The 18,768-nt window shown below is 51.5% G+C and overlaps 1 long non-coding RNA gene across 1 annotated transcript; it reads left to right on the top strand.

The window, feature by feature from the left end:
- The first annotated feature begins 1,261 nt into the window (after positions 1-1,261).
- Gm39267 lies at positions 1,262-17,426 on the top strand. The gene is made up of 3 exons (XR_879262.2): positions 1,262-2,005; positions 16,230-16,544; positions 16,752-17,426. It is a non-coding gene; the product is annotated as a predicted gene, 39267 (long non-coding RNA).
- The last annotated feature ends 1,342 nt before the right edge of the window (positions 17,427-18,768 follow it).

Below are 18,768 nucleotides of genomic sequence, written 5' to 3'. Positions count from 1 at the left end.
TCAGGGGCAACCTGAGCTACATCACGTGTTCAAGACTAGCCTGGGCTACATGAGATAGCAGCCTGGGAAGGCTGAACACACCCCAGGTCTCCTGTCTTTGAGCTGAGGCTTGCAGCTGAGGCTTCTCTGGCCCCATAATTTTGTCCTTAGGCCGGAATCCCAACAAACATGGCAGGTGAAGGCAGCCTGTACTGGGGCGGGGGGGGGGGGGGGGGGGCGGGCGTGGGGGGGGGGGGAGAGACACTCGTGATCTCTCTCCAGCTGCCTCTGGAGATTTGCTAACCAACACAGTGTCGGAACCATGGGCCAGGCAGACAAGGTAGAGGCACTGGACAAGGACAAAGAAGCGGCTGAGGAATGAAGACTTGAAGCCCTTCCTCGGATAAAAAAGAGAAACCAGCACTGCCCCCCCCCCCCCCCAGGCCCTGGGTCTGGTGAAATGAGGCTGGCCTCATTTGTGGCTTTTAAGATATTTTTTATGCATTTTTTTTTTACTACACTGGATATGGAACCCAGAACCTTATGCCAGGCAAATATTTTAGCAATGAGCTATCCCCAGCCCCGTTTTTAATTTTTTTATTTTGATCTAGGCTTTCCCCATGTTGCCAAGTTTGGCCTTAAACTCATTCTGTAGCCTAAGCTAACCTCAAACCTGCTATCTCCCTGTCTCAGTCTTCTGAGCACTAAGATCACAGGCCTGGCACATGAAGCCTCGGAGACAAAGATAATATGATCATCTGGCTAATACAATGTTTCCTAGGTGCCATGGTATGGTAACATGACTCTTTGCAGCACTATCAACCCCTACAGGGAAGCTAGCAGCCATGCTACAGACGGTGAGCCAAAGCCATGCACCAGGTCCACCTCCCTTCCCCCCAACCACCACATCCACAGTAACTATGGACTTATGCATTGAGAACTTGGCCAGGGTTATTTGCCTCTAATTTTCATAGCACTTAAAATGGGCAGGCATCGAGGGTTACTTCATCCCGAGTGTGCAGAAGAGAGTGAGAACCCAGAAAACCATCCTGAGGGTCCAGCTGGGTGGTAATGTGGAAGTATCGTGGTGCCTAAGCCTGGAGCACAGCATTAACGACTTCTCTCCCCTGAGAGAATCCACTGAAGGGAGGAAGGGTGTACTTTGGCTCTCTGTCTGAGAGGGCCCAGTAGGTCACGTAGGGAAGGGTATGGTGGAGGTCTCAGTGACAGGACACACAGCTGAGACTCATTGGGAAGCAGAGAGACTGACAGCTACAATGTATCACTCATAAAACCCATCCCCCGGGGACCACTTCCTGTATGGAGGCCCCACCCCCTAAAGGTTTTGCAGTGCTCCTCCCTGCTTAGCACCACCAGCTGCGAACCAAGTGATCAAACACAGGAGCCTGGGGAGGTGAGTTTCCCATTAAACCGGAATGAACACTGAGGCCCATCACGCAGCATCCACTAGGCCCATGAAGAGGAGCCAATGTTAACTTTACTGTAGCGAGGTTCAGACGTTACTGTCAGGCATGCCCAGCCACCACCCTCTTTCTGTGGCAAGCAGACTGCTCAGCCAAGCATGGGTGCCTCACTGGTCTCCTGCCCTAAAAGATCCTGTCCACATTCATCCAGATCGCTGGTAGGTCACCGTCCCCACCCCCATGGATGATCGGAAATCCTGGGGCTACTCTGGAACCCTGTAGCAGTTCCAAGTTTCTGGTGACAGTGAGTGTAACCCCACTGAAAGCCCAGTTGTGACGTCTTCATTCTGGAGTCTAAGCAACCCACACGGAAGTTCTGAGCCAATGATTAGTCTGTCAATGAATAAGCAGCCTCAATTTTCCCCTCCTCTTAAAAGCTTCCCTTCTGACATCACCTCACCAAAGCTGGCTTCAGCCCCATGGCTGTTATAAGGACCCTGCATGGACTCCTGAGCAGAAAGCAATAGATTACTTTGACTTCAGTCAGCAGGCAGGCTAACTTAACAAGTCCAGGAATGGCAAGGCTGGGCAGAGAAGTGCAGGTGAGCTGATGTAGTCTGTGCCCTTGAGAGAGTTCTCCGGGAGAGGGGTTTGGAGGGGGGGAAGCAAAGGCCAAAGGAGGGGTAGGCGGTAGTTAATGAGTGTTTGATGCAACTGTTGGTGGGTGGTTCGGTTTTCAGACCATCTGGAAGTCACCACAAGATCAAAACTCCAAGCTCCTTTGCGATCCCAGAATTACGTAGCCCGAGAGTTGGGTAATCTGTGGAAACCTGTAGGGCCCTGGGGTCAGCAGCAAGCCCACAGTGGGAATTCCCCAACCCACGTTCCTGAGTTCAGTTCATCCACACGCCCAAGGGTGGTGAGCTCCTAATGGTGTCTGTGGATGGTCCTCAGCTGGCTTCTCTGGTCCTATCCTGGCCCCTGCCTTGCCAATGACAACTTCCTGCCAGTGATGATTCCGATCTGAAGTATCGCACACAGGCTCGTGCTCTGAACGCATGATTCGCAGCTGGTGACCACAAGACCTTTCCAGCTAGTTAGCCACTGTCATGTGTCCTATTGTATCCAGTTGGAATTAGATTGAAGTGTTTGGAATTAGATGCTGCAAGCAGCTCGTGTGGCCATTTAAGTAGCACAATGATAGTCCCTATTCCCTTTCTCATGGTCTTTTAAAAAATAAGAATGTGTTCCTATGTAAATCGGGCTGTCCTCAAACTCGCCACGTACCTTGAACTTACAATCTTCCAGCTTCTATCTCCCAAGTTCTGGGAATCACGGGTGTGCCCCACTGTGCCTGATTTATTCAGAACTGAAAGTAGATTCCCAAGGTTGGGTGATTAGAACCCACCAAGTTGAGACCACTACCCTGATTTTTCTAAATAGATCGTATAATAAGCCAGACAATGTTTTTCTTTTGGTTGGTTGGTTGTTGTTGTTGTTTGCTATTATTGATTAGTTTTTTGGTTGTTTATTTTGAGGGGTGGAGTGGGAATAGGGTCTCACTATGTAGACCAGACTGACCTCAGACTCGGAGAGTCCTGCCTCTCTGCCTCCCAACCCCTGAGAGTTTGGCAGACTTGAGATGCAATACACACGCTCTTGCTAGAGGCCCACTGAACCGGGCTCCACAGCACATGACAGGGAGGAAGTGAGGTCATGGGAGACAGGCCCTAGAAGGGGATGCTGCCTCCCCTCCTCCACCCCCTGGCTTCCAGCTTCACGAGGGTTGCCACTATGAGCTACTGTCCCAGCACAGACCAAGTGACCACTTGCTGAAATGGCTGAAGCCAGGAGTCAAATTAAGCCTTCCAACGAGGGAGATCTGGGGTGTGGAGGATGCTGGCCTGTCACTCAGCTGCATCTCCTGGCTCAGGCAGTCAGAGGTCCAATGAAGAAAAAAAAATCAACTTGAGGAGTAGGTATTGAAAACAGGGCAAGTAGGGGGGTCCCACTGTCCATCCGGCATGCCCTGGTACCATGACTGCCGTGGCGTTCCAGGGAGAAAGCATACAAGGGACATGGAATGGAGGGGCCCCAGAAACAGCTGAGGCCAGGGGAAAAGTGGGGTGCCAACCAGGAGGGAGGCATGAGATGGACACAAGCTGCAGGAGCAGAGAAAAGGGCTGACACTAGCACACCATGGCTTCAGCATGGTCTCTCCTGTGCTGTGGCTGAACCCCTGATCCACCACCATCCATAAGCCTAACGCACCCCCGGGCACTCTGTACAAACCGACCCCAGATTGAGAGGCATGGCCCCATCCGTAACAGGCTGGTCTTGCAGGCATGAGGACCTGAGTTTGATCCCCAGAACCCACATTTTAAAAGCTAGTCATGGTCCCGGCCTTGTCATCCCAGAGCTGGGGAGGCAGAAACAGGTAGGTGCCTAGGGCTCCCTGGATGGCCAACCTGGTCTAATTCTGGAACTCCAGGCCAGTGAGACCCTGCCTCAGAAAGCAAGGTGGATGGTACCTGAGGGACAGACAATACATGAGAATGGCTTCTGGCAGGCATTCGAGCACACAGACACAGACACACACAGAGAGGGAGAGAGGGAGAGAGGGAGAGAGGGAGAGAGAGAGAGAGAGAGTAAAATTTAAGAAAAAAAAGAGGTAGGGGTCAGAAGGGAGGGGAACGTGGGGCTGTAACACCACCAGCAAGCTCAGGCACAGGGGCTTACTCACCAAGCCTCAACCCCTTCTCTCAGCTCCAGCACTGTCTATTCCCAGGAGTACCTGTACGTCTTAGTTAGGGTTTCCATTGTTGTGCTAAAGCACCATGACCAAAAGCTACTCAAAAAAAGAAAGTGCTTATTTCTTATAAGTCTGTGGGAAGCCAGGGCAGAAACTCAAGTGGGGCAGGAACCTGGAGGCAGGAGCTGATGCAGAGGCCATGGAGGGTGCTGCTTTGGCTTGCTCCTGGTGGCTTGTTCAGCCTGCTTTCTTATAGAACCCAGGACCACCAGCCTAGGGGTGGCACCACCCACAGTGGGCTGGGCCTTTCCTTACAAATCTTTAACCAAGGAAGTGCCCCCACATTCTTATCTATAGGCCAATCTGGAGGGGAGCTTTCTCGGCTGGAGCTCCCTCTTCCAAAATGACTCTAGCTTGTGTCAAACGGACAGAAAACTAGGCAGCCCAACTGACTCCTTGTCGTCTTGACCCACACAAAACACACCACTATCCAACTAGAACCTTTGTCCACAAGGATATGTCAGTAGTCACATCACAGAAGACAAGTTTCCAACTTTTATAGATCACAACGGTCTTTAAAAATCCACATCATTTAAAATAGGCAAAGTCTCTTTTAAAATTCAAAGCCTCTCTAGGGGGGCTTCTGTTAAAAGAAGAAAGTTACATACATTCTTACTCCTCCAGGCACAGTCACAATCAAATCAAACCAAAACCAAAATGCAAGAGTGTATTAACTTGAGTGTTTGGCATCTGGAACCCACTCAAAATCCTCTGGGTCCTAAAAGGCTCCAGCTCTCCAGCTCTGCCATGCATATCCAATGCAGTTGTCTGAGACTCAGGCCACTGGCTTCATGCCACAGCTGCCGCTGTCCTTGGTGGTCATTTCCTGGCATTGGCCTCTTCAAAATGTAGTCTCCGCTGCAATCGTGCGGCACCTTCTCCAATGGCCTCTCTCAGACTCATTGCAGGGATGCTAACCCTGCCATATGTTACCAAGCCTCAACTTCTTCCCATGACCCCTTCTGTCCTGGGCCTTCCATGTCAACTGAGGCTGCACCTTCACCAGTGGCCTCTCCTGGCCTCTCCTGGTGCCAGGTCTGAGCATCTAGCTCTCCAGGCCACCTTCATGCCTTCAAAATCAGCACCACCTGAGTGACTCTTATAACTTACCAAGTTTGGCGGCCAAAATAAGATACAGCCCTGGCCCTACTCTGGACCATGGCTTCTGTGTCCTGACCCTGGGAAAATATTCCCAGATTTATGATCCTGGGTGGTACTGGTCTCTTCTTAGTCACAGCTGATTCTTCAGCCCTGGATTATCAGACACCACATATTCTTAATTCAAAGTATCACATAAATATTCCTGATAGAGTCTTTGATTCACTCTGAAATGTCTCAAGCCAAGCCTTCACCATTTGTGATTGGGCTGCTCTCACCATTATCTTCCAAGTTCCCACTTAATCTCTGAATGCGCTATGGTCTTTTCAATCCAAAGTTCCAAATGCCTTTCACGGTCCTCCTAAAAATATAGTCAGGTCTGTCATAGCAGTACCCCACTCCTGGTACTAATTACTATGGGGGGGGGGTGTCTGTTGCTTTAATAAAACACCATGACCAAAAGCAACTTGGAGACCAAAGAATTTATTTTATAGTCCATAACTGAGGAAAGCCGAGCCAGGAACCTGTAAGCAGGAACTGATACAGAGGCCATGGAGAAGTGCTACTTACTGGCGCGTTCAGCTTCCCATACTGGACAACAGCTCAGGGGCAGCACCACCCGAATGAGCTGGACCCTCCCACGCCAATCATTAATTAAGGAACCGCCCCACTATTGGTCTACCAGTCAATCTGATGGAGGCATTTTCTCGATTGGGGATTCTCCTCTTCCCAAATGACTCCAGCTTGTGTTAAGCTGACATAAAACTAACCAGCACAGTGGCATTCTAGAACATTCCTGAGAATTCTAGGCAAACCTCTCCTGTCTTTGGTTGGACTAGGGAGTGCTGAAGATAAGAAACAAACCCGACTCAACACAGAACAGACTAGGGGCTCCTGAGGCTCTCCTTCATGCTAAGTGAATGAATGAATGAATGAATGAATGAATGAATGTAAAATATGAATAAATATTGGATCTGCCTCCTAGCAGGAAGTACTGGCAAGACAGAGATCTGACGATCGCCTCTTATGTGAAACTGGTGCCCTGCATGCAGTGGGTGCTCTATTTATTCACATGTATAACTTGACCAGGATGGCTACTTCTCTCAAATCACTTTGGGCTTTCGTCTCTGAGCTGAGCGCTTTCCCAGGCCTGACCTTTTGAAGATAGTGTGCTGTGCGTCAGTCTGGGGTCGCCTGTGCTGTCTGTCACCTCCGTGTTGGGTGGGATAGTGCTTGCCCTCTGAGTCTTTCTCTCAGCGTGTGCTTTTTTTAAATTCAGAGTCTGGGAAGAGCAGGCGAAAGCTCAAGGCTTAGAATTTTGAGGGAAGATGGAAGAATAGAGTCTTTCACTTGGAGAATGTTCTAGATCTGCCCGGGCACAGCTGTCCTCTACAGTGCTTGAGAACAAATGGAGTCAGTACAGCCAAGAGTTCAGTTTGTAGTCTGACTTTAGTTCAGTTCATTTAAACGAATGCCAGGAGCTGCATGAAGCCCTGGACCATCGGCCTCCTGCTTCTCAGGCCCTCTCCTGTCTGGCTTCCCACAGCCTCCCCAGCGCTCCAACTTCTCTCACAGGAAGTTCCCTGTGTATGTTCCCACGCACTGCGTCATAGGCTCCATGAAGTCACGGCCTGGCTTGCACGTCCACTCCTTCCATACCCCCAGGACAGTGCTCAGAGTAGAGAGGGCTTTCCATATGTTGCCTATGAACCGGAGCAGCTCCCTTGTCTGCCTGGTTGGGCTTGTAGGGAAAAGGGACGATGCTTCCTAAAGCTCCACCCAGCATGCTGACTCCCCCTCACAGGACCCCAGGGTTCCAGAGTTCCTGGACCAGCAAGTTGGAAATCTCTGGGCCATGGTGGTTAGTTGCCACTCTCGGATCCCTGGCTTATCTCCGCTCACACAAGTCTCCCAAAGGTTGGCCGAGGAGGGCACAGTTCTAAGGTCACTTTCCCCACAGTAGCCAGGTCCTCTCAGCTCTCTCAGCTGCACCCCCTTCCACTCACAGCCCAGACCCCAAGGCCCCCCTGCTTTGAGCCAGGACCCAGTGAGACAGCATTACTGGCTTTGCCAGCTCAAGTGCTCCAGGCCACTGTTCCCCACGCCTGAGGGAAGGCTGGCTCTTTTAGCAGGGCACCAGCCATAAGTGCTTTTCCCACAACCAGCAAAGCCCTTCACTTCACCTTGGAGGGTGGGGCATGTGAACGTAAGCAGACACATGTCTGTATGTACATGTAGGCATGTGTGCATATATACACATACATATGTATACATACATGTATGTATGTATGGACATGTATGCTTGTGTGAGCATGTGTGTGTATGTGTGCACATGTTCCTTGGACTGCGGCTGGTTTTTTTTCCTCTTTGACCTCGCCCTCTGAAGCCCTCGTTTGAAACAGAAGCTTCCAGAGCAAATCCCCACACTGGCCCTTGTCCCTCTCCAAGTTCTGCCTTGCTTGAGGCTAGCTGACTGCAGCAGAGCAGGCTGCCTCACAGTGGAGCATCCTGGCCATACTGCGCCTATGAGTGCCGGGGAGGCCTCAGGCCCCCTGCCCCCTGACAGGAGGTTTACAGTTTATAATCTGGCCTGTGTAAAGCACTCGTCAGCCGGATCCTCCAGTCTCGGCCGACCACCCAGGCAGAGGGCCTGCAGGAAGCGGCTGCGTGCGCACAGTCAGCTCGAGGCTGGCTGCGGACCCACAGGACTCAGTTGCACGGGCGACTTTTTTGGCATTATCTGCTAGGCCTCTCTATTGCAAACGCAGCCTTGTTTATACGGAGCCATTCCTGCATGCTAAATTTGGAAATTCTACGTATTTCTCTAATCCGCCGGGCCCCAGGCTGGATGGGGGCGCCTCTGCAAAGCCTAGCCACTTTCCCAGCATCTCCACGTGAACCTCCCAGTGTGGGGGGAAGGCCCTGTGCCTAGGGCCGGCCATGCCCATCCCATCACTCCTGATGTCAGCCTAGGAGGCGCTGGCCACCAGGCTGGGATCTTAAGTGTCTGTGTACAGCTGTGAGATGTGTCTCCCTCTGGGCTGGCTGGTATCTGATAGAGTCTCCAGGCTTCGATCCACAGAAGTGGGCCCCACTGGAGGAGGAGGAGGCAGTGGCTGGGCACGGAACCTCCCCTGATAAGGGTTCCGGGAGCCGGGCTGGCACGCTAGCAGGGAGGAATGTGAACTAATAAGTCACACTCACGTTTTTATCTGGGCTGCTGAAGACATCTCCAAGGGAGGAAATCACACCATTCCGGGCAGCAGATAAAGGAGATGGGAACAGAGATGGTTCGTCGGTGAGGTCCGCTCCCCGCAACCACCCCGACCCAAAACCCTACCTGAGCAAAATCCTTGGAATTTGGCCACAAGCCTTCTCCCTACGGCTACAACAGCTTATCACACTGCTGTCTCCCCAAGACCCAGCCTTTCTCGGCCCCCACGACCAAGCCTTTCTCAGCTGCCTCTGCCCTGGCTGCCAGGCCTCCCCATCCCAGCTTGCGCCTCGGGTGGTCTGAACTCTCTGTGACACTATTGCGAGGAACCCTGGACCAGCTGGCCCATGGGGACAGAGACATTGAAACCCAGGGCTCAGCTTTCTGAGGATGTCCCTAAACCTTTGCTTGCCGGGAGCTGGGGGTCCTTCATCATCCCTAACTTGCCTGTTTCCAAGCTCCCGGACAACGTAGGGATAGAAAGCAGGAGTCACGCTTATGTTTGTGAAAGGGACTTAGGCTGGGCTGTCCTATCCAGTATGAAGTTGTTGAGGTTTTTTTTTTGTTTTTGTTTTTTTCCCCAAGCAGACCTGAGGCAAGGATTCAGATTCAAACCAATTGCAACAGTAGATGGGGAGCAAATGACTGAGCCGGGGTCGACCCAGCCCCTGTGCAGGTCTCATCTATAAAGTTCCTGTTGTAGCACAGGCCGTCTACAGATTGTATGGAACAATGAGGAGGGTATGCCTCAGTCAGAGAGCTGGGATAGGTCCCCACAAGCTGTCCTTGTCATCAGCTGAGAGATACTCCCAGGTGGCACCACTTCCTGGCATAACTGACCTGAGGTCCACAGCCAGTACCAACAACAGGCAAGACCCCTACAGAGATGCAGATGGGGGACGCAAGTCAGACATAGAACCAGGAAGGACTACAGATGGAGCCCAAGCGTAGGAGGCCATATCGTCTTTCCCCAAACACTCAGTTCCCATTTCCTCATGTGGTGGCCCAGAGCCCTCACCTGGGTATCTTATCAATTCTTTTTTTTTAATTTATTTTATGTATATGAGTACACTGTAGCTGTATAGATGGTTGTGAGCCTTCATGTGGTTGTTGGGAATTGAATTTTAGGACCTCTGCTCACTCCGGTCGGCCCTGCTTCGCTCGGTCCCTGCTCGCTCTGGCCCAAAGATTTATTTATTATTATAAATTAGTACACTGTTGCTCTCTTCAGACACACCAGAAGAGTGTGGTTGATATCATTACGAGTGGTTGTGAGCCACCGTGTGGTTGCTGGGATTTGAACTCAGGACCTTCGGAAAAACAGTCAGTGCTCTTAACCGCTGAGCCATCTCACCAGCCCCGTCTTATCAATTCTTAACGCTGCTCACCAGAGTCCAGCTCCTTAAGAGAAACTCACATTTCATGGGGATAGGTCCCTCATACTGCCTGTTGAGAAAGCCCCTGCTCCAGGGGCCCATGATGCCATGCAAGTGGTCACAAGCAAACCCCAATGGCCACTGAGATGGGGTAACTTTCACCCTCCTCCACACCACAAGATTCAAAATCACCCCAAAAACAAAACACTGGGTCTTGTCTCCAGAGACTCCTATGAGTCGCTAGCTTGGGACCTGTGAGGACTAGCTTCTGGTGACTTACGCCCTCTGTCCTCAAAGAAGAAGACTTTGTGATCTCTTTGGAGAAATGGGTGATGTGGCCAGAAACACATCAAACATGTTTAGGGTGTCTTGTGGTGTCTGAGAGTAAATAAGTAGACCAGCACTTGGCAGAGCCAGGAGCCATGACGGACTCTCCATGACCACACCAGCCAAGTGCTCAGGGTCCCTGTGGCTAAATGCAGAGCTTTCCAGCAACAGAATAAGTACTGTATCATAACCCACGATACAATGTAAACATCACAGGCTTGTAGTTGAATAAGCAAGTGATTGAAGAAGTCAACAGGAGAGATGGGCAGATTTGTCCTGGTGGAAGGAGTCCAGTGAATTCATGCAGGCTCTACCTCTAACTGAGATGATCCCTCAAGCCAGCTCCTTAGGATCACCAGGAAGAAGAGGATGAGAGGGGATGGTAAAGAACCCAGGAACACCGTCTCAGCCAGGCAAAGAGGAGGCATAAGGGAGGTTGGAGTCGTGCTGGAGACTGGCAAAACTTTTGGCCTGATGGAGTGGTTCACCCTTCATCTTCCCCAGAAAGCAAGTCCATTCTAACTGTGAAAAAGACACCAGATGAATCCAAACAAGAAATCTTCTAGCAAAATCATGAAACTCATAAAACTAAGATGCTTCAAAAAACAACCCCAGCCATAAGAGATCTCAGAAGGCTCAATGGCTAACATGGAACCCGAGGAGAAAGGGGAGCCAACCCTAGGATGGCGCTGGCTGTTGGGTTCTTGGTGACATCAGCTACTACAGCTGATGGCCTTCTCCTCGGCTTCCTCTGCTCTTGTACATGAAGGGCACTCACTGCCACCATCCCAGAACTGAACAGATTTCCAGGGCAGTCCACTGCGGCTCCCAGCAACCTGGTCCTGTGTGGAGTCGGGGGGTGTGGGGTGCCCCAGAGAAAACCCTGATTTTGCAGAAGATGCTCAGTCAATGAACAGCTGCCTCCCGCCACTCTTGCCCTGCGGCAGAGCAGACAGACGCAATGCTAAGTGCCCCCAACCGCATGCAAGGGAAGGTTCCCGGAAGAAAAGAGCGCCAGCGGTCCACAGCCACGAGCCTGGCCCAGCCACATGGGAAATTCCAGGACAGACACTGGTTAAGCTGCTTTTAGTTTTGGCTTTGAACTCACAGAGCTCCAGGCTAAAGAGAATGTCAGACCGAGTCCCGCCTGTGGAACCTCTCTGGGGCAATCAGAGGCTGTGGCTCTGTTCCAGCACATCCCACACTGCCAGTGCCCACCACCCTGGCCTCAGTGGTGGAACACCGTAGAGGAGGGAGGACCTCAGTTCGAAACCTGTCCTGTCACTAACGGGTTGATGATGTTGTCAGGTCTCTGGGTCACCCTACTGATGTCCTTAGACTGTCCCTTCTCTAGTGTATACTCTAGGATGCTAAAGCCAGGGTATCAGCAGGGCCAGGTCCCTTCTACAAGTCCAGAGGGGCCTCTTCTTACCACCTACAGCTCCTGATGTGATATTACCCCATGATACCTCTGTCTTCACAAGACCTTCCCTTCAAGTTTCCTGTGATCTTAGCTTGAGGACACCAGTCTCTGGGCTGGGGCCCATTCTATCCAGCCTGACCGCACGGCCTCATCTTAACTTGGTGATGTTTACAAAGACCCTATTAACTGAGTCACTGGGAATGGGGCATGTCCTCTGGAGCACTTGAGCAGGAAGCTGCAAGCAGGCATTCAGACTCTGAGCCATGAAGGAGCCCTCTTAGAGCTGTGTGGACATCCCCTTCCCGATTCCACATGCATCCGTGGCTGCTGGCCCCATCACTCTGTCCAGCACAGGAACTGCCCATGGGCTCTGGAGATGTGAAGCCAGGCAGGGTTTATACCTCATTTGATCATGAAGTGAGTTGTGCTGTGGCCAGTCTAGGCTCCCTGGGTTCTTTTGTTCAAGACCTGGAGACCTACTGAGCCAGAGTCAGGGTCAGGGTGAGGACATCGAGTCTCCAAGTTTCCATCATGATTTCCAGTTTCTGATGCTTTGAGAAGAAGCCAGGGGTCTCAGAATTGACCAGCTAGAGGGACCTCAGGAGCCCTGACCACTGTCCAGGTCAGATCCCAAGACCAGGTCCTCAAGCCAGATCCTAGAGAGGACTGTTTAGGGGTTGTGATGGTTTGTATATGCTGGGCCCAGAGAGTAGCCCTGTTGGAGTGGGTGTGGCCTTGTTGGAGTAGGTGTGTCACTGTGAGCATGGGCTTTAAGACCCTCATCCTAGCTACCTGGAGGTCAGTATTCTGTTAGCAGCCTTCAGATGAAGATGTAGAACTCTCAGCTCCTCCTGCACCATGCCAGTCTGGATGCTGCCACGTTCCTGCCTTGATGATAATGGACTGAACCTCTGAATCTGTAAGCCAGCTCCAACTAAACGTCCTTTGTAAGACTTGCCTTGGTCATGGTGTCTGTTCACAGCAGTAAAACCCTAAGTATGACAGGGGGCCCCACAGTGGCCATCCTGGGGCTTCTAGAACCCAAATGTGATCATGCGCCCCTGTTCCAGGCCCTTCTCACTACTGTGTCCCACTGCTAGTCATTCTGTCCTTCGAGATTGGCTTAAAGCCCCACCCAAAAGATACCACTCGTTGTGCCCTCCACGAAGCTATGCCTCACCTCTTCTTCCATGCCTGTCCTGGCACAGGCTGGCCAGGCTGCGTCTGCTCCCTCCATCATCTTAGCGACCTCCCCTGGGCCCTACATGGCTACACAACTACATGCTTCTAAGCTCCAAGCTTCCTGCTTGTCCTTGTGAGACAAGTGAAGATCGAGAAAGTCTCCCGCTCTTTGCACCAGCACCTGCCCTCCCTAAAGCAACTTCTCCCGGTTGCCAAGCCTGCCTTCTGCTTCACCAGGGTTCTACTTGAGCTTGCAGAATCCTGGGGCAAGAGAGCAAAGACACCATGAGGCTGGACAGGTCCTCCTGGGCCCCAGCCATGTCACAAGAGGATGTATCCCACCAGTCCCTTGGTCCCAAGAAGAGTGAAGGAGAGAAGGCTCAATGCCCTCCCTGACAAGCAGCACACCCCAGCACAGACAGTTGAGGAAGGGCTTGCTGCTGGGGACACTTGCTACTGCTTTGGTCTGCTCCAGTGCCTCAGGCCAAGTGATTTATAAACAACAAAAAAGGGTTGCTCAGTTCTGGAAAGAAGGAAGTCCCTCCCCCTGCAGGTTCCGTATCTGGGGATGGACAGTAGACACTGATCCTCAGATAGGACCTTATAGTTGCTGATGTGTTTATTAAAAGATAAAGAGAGGGGGATGTATGATCTATGGAGGTTCAGTCAGGTATGGGGGACCAGGGTGCCTTGGTGGGCCCATGCTGAGGCATCCCTTCCCCTTGAGAGACCAGCCATGGGATGGTATAGTATAGAATAAAGTTTATTTAGGGCATGGGGAGGGGAGTCAAGAGGGTAGTAGACACACACACACACACAAAGAGAGAGAGAGAGAGAGAGAGAGAGAGAGAGAGGGGGGGGGAAGAAGGAGGAGGAGGAGAAAGAGGAAGAAGAAGAAGAAGAAGAAGAAGAAGAAGAAGAAGAAGAAGAAGAAGAAGAAGAAGAAGAAGAAGAAGAAGAAAGAAGGAGGGAGAAGAAAGAAGGAGGGAGAAGAGAAGAGAAGAGAAGAGAAGAGAAGAGAAGAGAAGAGAAGAGAAATAGAGGAGTAGAGTAGAGGCCAGCCATGAACATGTGGAGAGAGAGGAGAGGAGAGAAAGGATGAGAGATCAGAGCAAGAGCAAGAGAGCAAGAGAGGAGCAAGAGAGGAGGAAGGGGCAAGCAGCCCCCTTTATAGTGAGTCAGTCCTACCTGGCTGTTGCCAGGTAACTGTGGGGCGGAGCTTAGACAGAATGCTAACAGTCGTGTCTTAATGTAAAGGGGTGCAAAGGCCCTGGGGTGGAAGAGCAGATCTTGCCAGGAGCCTTCACCTCCTCTTGACCAGAGAAGAAGGCAGGAGAGGAGTGAAGGGAGCAGGACACAGTCCCATGGGGCTTCCCAGGGTACCATGCTCCAGTGTCTTCAGACAGTGGAAGACAATGCTGGGGTTCAAGCAGGTGTGGAACTGCCTGACAAAGGCAACTTAAGGAAGGGAGGGTTTACTCTGACTCACGGTGTGAGAGTCCTGTCCATCGTGGCAGAGACATCACAGAGGCAGGAGTGAGCAGCTGTGTCAGAGAGCCTCAGTCAGGAGAAATGAATGCTGGTGCTCAGCTCCCTTTTTCTTTTTGATTCAGTCCAATACAACAGCCTAGGGAATGATGCCGCCCATAGTCGGGGTGGGTCTTCCTACCCGGAAAGATCCTTACAGACAAACCAGGGGGTGTGTTTCCATGGTGATTTTTTAAAACCCAGTCAAGTTGTCATTGACGATGAGCCATCACACAGGGTTCACTGGGGGCTGGGCAAGCTCACTTGTGTCACGTTATAGGAGCCAGACAGGGGTTTGGGCCAGTATGTGGCAGGTGTTCAGGAAGATGTGGGTAAGTGTGACGTTAGGTATGTGGGCATGTGTGTGACAGGTGTGTGAGCATGTGTGTGGCAGGTATGGGTAGGTGTGAAGTCAGGTGTGTGAGCAGGTGTGTGACAGGTGTGTGGACCTGTGTGTGGCAGGTGTGAGTAGGTATGAAGTCAGGAGGTGTGTGTGGCAGGTGTGTGGGCAGGTATGTGGGCATGTGTGTGGGCATATGTGTGGCAGGTGTGTGGGCATGTGTGTGACGGGTGTGGATAGGTGTGAAGTCAGGTGTGGGCAGGTATATGAGCAGGTGTATAGCAAGTATGGGTAGGTATGAAGTCAGGTGTGTGTGGCAGGTGTGAAGGTAGGTGTGAAGTCAGGTGTGTGGGCAGGTGTGAAGGTAAGTGTGTGTACAGGCATACAGGTAGGGAATTCAAAATGACAAACCAGAGGCTTGGAGTTTAGAGCAGCGTGCTCACATTCATTCAGGTGCAGCCATTGGCAGCGATGGTGGGAGCCGTCTCTTGGCCTACACACTGGTTTGAACCTTAGCCAGCTATTCTGAAGGCATATGACTGCCCAGCCTCTGTGGTGAGGTTTCTGTCAATCAGGCTGGTACCTGTGGCTTTGCTGAGTTCCACAGAGAGCCTTTTCTCTCTTGGTCTCTTGACCACCCATCACCAACTCACAGCCACACTCAGGAAATGTCATGGCCCTTGTTCTCACTAAGGTGTAAATGAATAAGGAGGTGCTAATGACTGCCATTCCCCAGGGCTTTAATGTTTAAGTGGGGTGGGAAGATTCTGGAGCCAGACAAAGTTCCCAGGGATAAAATGTTGGAGACACAACATTCGGTTAAAGACGGTGATGTGCTGACAGGCTTAGCAAGGATGCCCCAAGTAAGGGGCAAGGTGGCACTTGAACTCGACACCCCCAAGCATGGCTACAATCCATAAGATGGAGTGGCAGGTGTCAGGAAGGGGAGCCACTCCCACAAGCTGCTGCTGAGGAAAGGCAGCACAGTCACTCTGACTCAGCCTGTCGGCCCTCAAAGGTTACACACCCGGTCACTGTGGGGTCCAGAGAGTCCACTCCCAGACATATACCCCAGAGGCTTGGAGCTGTGTATTCACAGGGATGTTCTTTAGGTAATGTTCATGGTGGCATGATTAATGGATTAAGGCCAAGCGACCCCAAAGCTCCACAACAGACAGCAGAATAGACAAAACTTAACGCTGTACCGTGGAGTATTATTCAGCCATGAAAAGGAGCAGAGCATCCAACGCTGGTGGATGAGCACAGCTGCTGCTGGTTTTGAAAAAGAAGAAGAAGAAGGAGGAGGAGGAGGAGGACGAGGACGAGGACGAGGACGAGGACGAGGAGGAGGGGAGGGGGGAAGGGGAGAGGGAGAGGGAGAAGAAGGTGATGATGACGACGATGATTATGGTGACAGTGATCATGATGGTGGATAATGATGATGATGATGGTGTTGATGATGATGGTGTTGGTGATGATGATGATGAAGCCCCACCCCCTTGACTTCTTTCTACTTTTTATTTTTAGACACATCCTCTGTAAGTGTGGCAGCTGTTAATGGTTGCCAACTCAACAGAATCTAACATCAAGGAAGAGACAGGATTCTGGGAGGAAGTTTCCAGATTAAGCTAACTGAGGTGGGGAGCCCCACCCTGACTGAGGCTGGCATCACCCCGAGGGCTGGATCCCTATGCCCTCCACCACATCCGAGGCAAGCCATGCCAGATGAGCAACTTTGATTCTCCATTTCCTCTTCTCTGCGGCCAAGCTCTAAGAGTGGTAACACCTGGTCTTGTGTAGACACTGAGCACAGGGCCTTGACATGTGCTTCTAGGACACCAGGTAACACGATAACACTGTCTCCAGCAGTGTAGATCTGAGATGTAGTGTTTTGTGACTGGATCATCAGATCTTCTCTGGCCTCAGTTTCCCTGGCAGAAGCATGGGGGTGGTAAAGGTACTGACGTCATTGAATGATGAGGAAGGGGGCTGCTCACAAGAATCAGTGTCGGGCCACCATGTAGTAGACCCTTGATTTTATTCCTCCAGTGTCATCTGTGTCACAGAAAAACAGACAGGTTGACGGCAGCACCAGGCTTGTTAGTGACCACAAAGACTCATGGGACCCAGGCCAAGCTCACAGCCAGTGCCCTTCAGATGACCAACTGGAAATGTGGTCCTCCCAAGTGTGTCCCCACGACCCAAAAGAAACACAGAGAGTGAAATTACCAGCTGTCAGCCAAGAGCCACGCAGGACCTCATGAGAGCACTGCCCACGGTCACAGCTGGAATGTGTTGGTGGTAGGGACTGTAAAGAGGGGTGCCCTCATATTTAAGATGCTGTAGAAAGACAAGATGTCCCCATAAACATGATTGTCCCTAACGCAGAGATCAGCTCCAAGTCAGAGACGGTGAGGGCAACCCTTAGAAGGGCCAAAAGTGACCAAGATTTTGGAGAGAGAACCGAAGTCAAGGCCACCTCCCTCCGGCTGCAAAGGCCACACGTGCACAGGGCCTGGGGCCACCACCCCCACCTCACTGGCCCGGATCCATCTGCCGGCACTGTGTCTGCTGCTGTTTAGACAGCCTGCTAGGGTGGGTGGTCAGGTCTGAGCCAGGCAAAGTTTACAGAAGGCCCTGGCACAAATGAACTGTTGATGACCGACTGGAAGGGCTCCGTGAAATCACAACATGTAAAATATGGAAAGGGGAATAAAGGAAAGACACGCCATTTGGAAGGAAGTTGAGCGGCCACATGAAGGCTGAGACGCCAAGCGCAGAAGCCCCCATCAAACGCGTGCACTGGCCCCAGCCCAGCCCTTCCCTTCCACCACACACGCAGCTTCAAAAAAAAATCGTAGGTTTAAATAGATTTTATGCATCAAATACAAGAAACAGGCCGACATTTTCTCGCCCTCTGTCACATGGCAGGCTAATATTTGGCCATTTACGCTCCATTGGAGACCATTTCTGGGGAACAGGGCCCTTCCAGGTTGGTGGCCGCCCGCCCTGGTGGCCAGTGCTTCAAGGCCAGGTCTAAGCAAGGAAGACCATGGCCCTCTACTGAGGGAACAAAGGCTTGGCTTCCCAGCCCTGCTCTGAGACAGACTGAAGATGGGAGCAAAATGTGGGCCTGTAAATGAGCTCATGGGGTGACCCCAAGCCCCGTGCTCCAACTCTTGTGCCTGTTGCTCTCAGAGACAGCCATTGCAGTGTGTTTGAGACCATCCTGTTTGGTCCAGGAATCCCCACCTCCCAGCCTGCTTAAGCGGGGCAGGTTCTTCTGCTCCTCTTCTGTTTGTCCAAAATAACCTGCTGTAGGAGTGGCCTTTTTATTCTATTTTTGAGAGTTGTGTGTGTGTGTGTGTGTGTGTGTGTGTGTGTGTGCACATGAATGCAGTATTCTTAGAGGTTAGAAGAGGGTGTCAGGTCCCCTGGAACGGCAGTTACAGACGGTTGTTAACCGCCCAATGTGTGCTCTTAAATACTGAGTCATCTCTCCAGCCTGTTTGGCTTATCTGTAATTGTTGACTTATCTACAGTTGCTTTATGGATGGGGACCATTTCATGGATCCCACGTTAATCAGAGCATCTTAGTAACATTTACAGAGAGATGTGAGGGAAGCTGGTAGTGTGTGCGGTAGACGGGCTGAGGAAGTGCCCCCCCCATCCCGCCACTCCTTACCCCACTTTAACTGTTCACTGTGATGAGGAGAACCCTGTTTTAATTTATCATTGTCAGATAATCAAACATCATCATGGCCCGTGACATTTGATCACTGTGAGAGAGTGGTCTCCACGGCTGGGTGATGGGGATGCTCTAATAATCCTCTTGGAGTTTTCCCATCTGGCCCTCTGCAGTTAGCGCTGCATCTAACTCCTATGACGTCTAATTTGTTTTGACTTGATTTGGATAAACAGCTCATGTTATTTTGGGGTCCCTCTGCTGATTGTGGTTTCACAGTCAACTGTCTGACTTCTTGCCAGTGTCCCTGACCTGGTCCCTCCAGGGGGTTTTGGTCACAGAAAACATTCAGAGCTCTGGTCTGCAGGCAGGAGTGTTACA

The sequence above is a fragment of the Mus musculus genome, chromosome 8, assembly GCF_000001635.26.
Source record: "Mus musculus strain C57BL/6J chromosome 8, GRCm38.p6 C57BL/6J".
Taxonomy (NCBI): Eukaryota; Metazoa; Chordata; class Mammalia; order Rodentia; family Muridae; genus Mus; species Mus musculus.
This window is presented reverse-complemented; position numbering and strand designations above follow the sequence as displayed.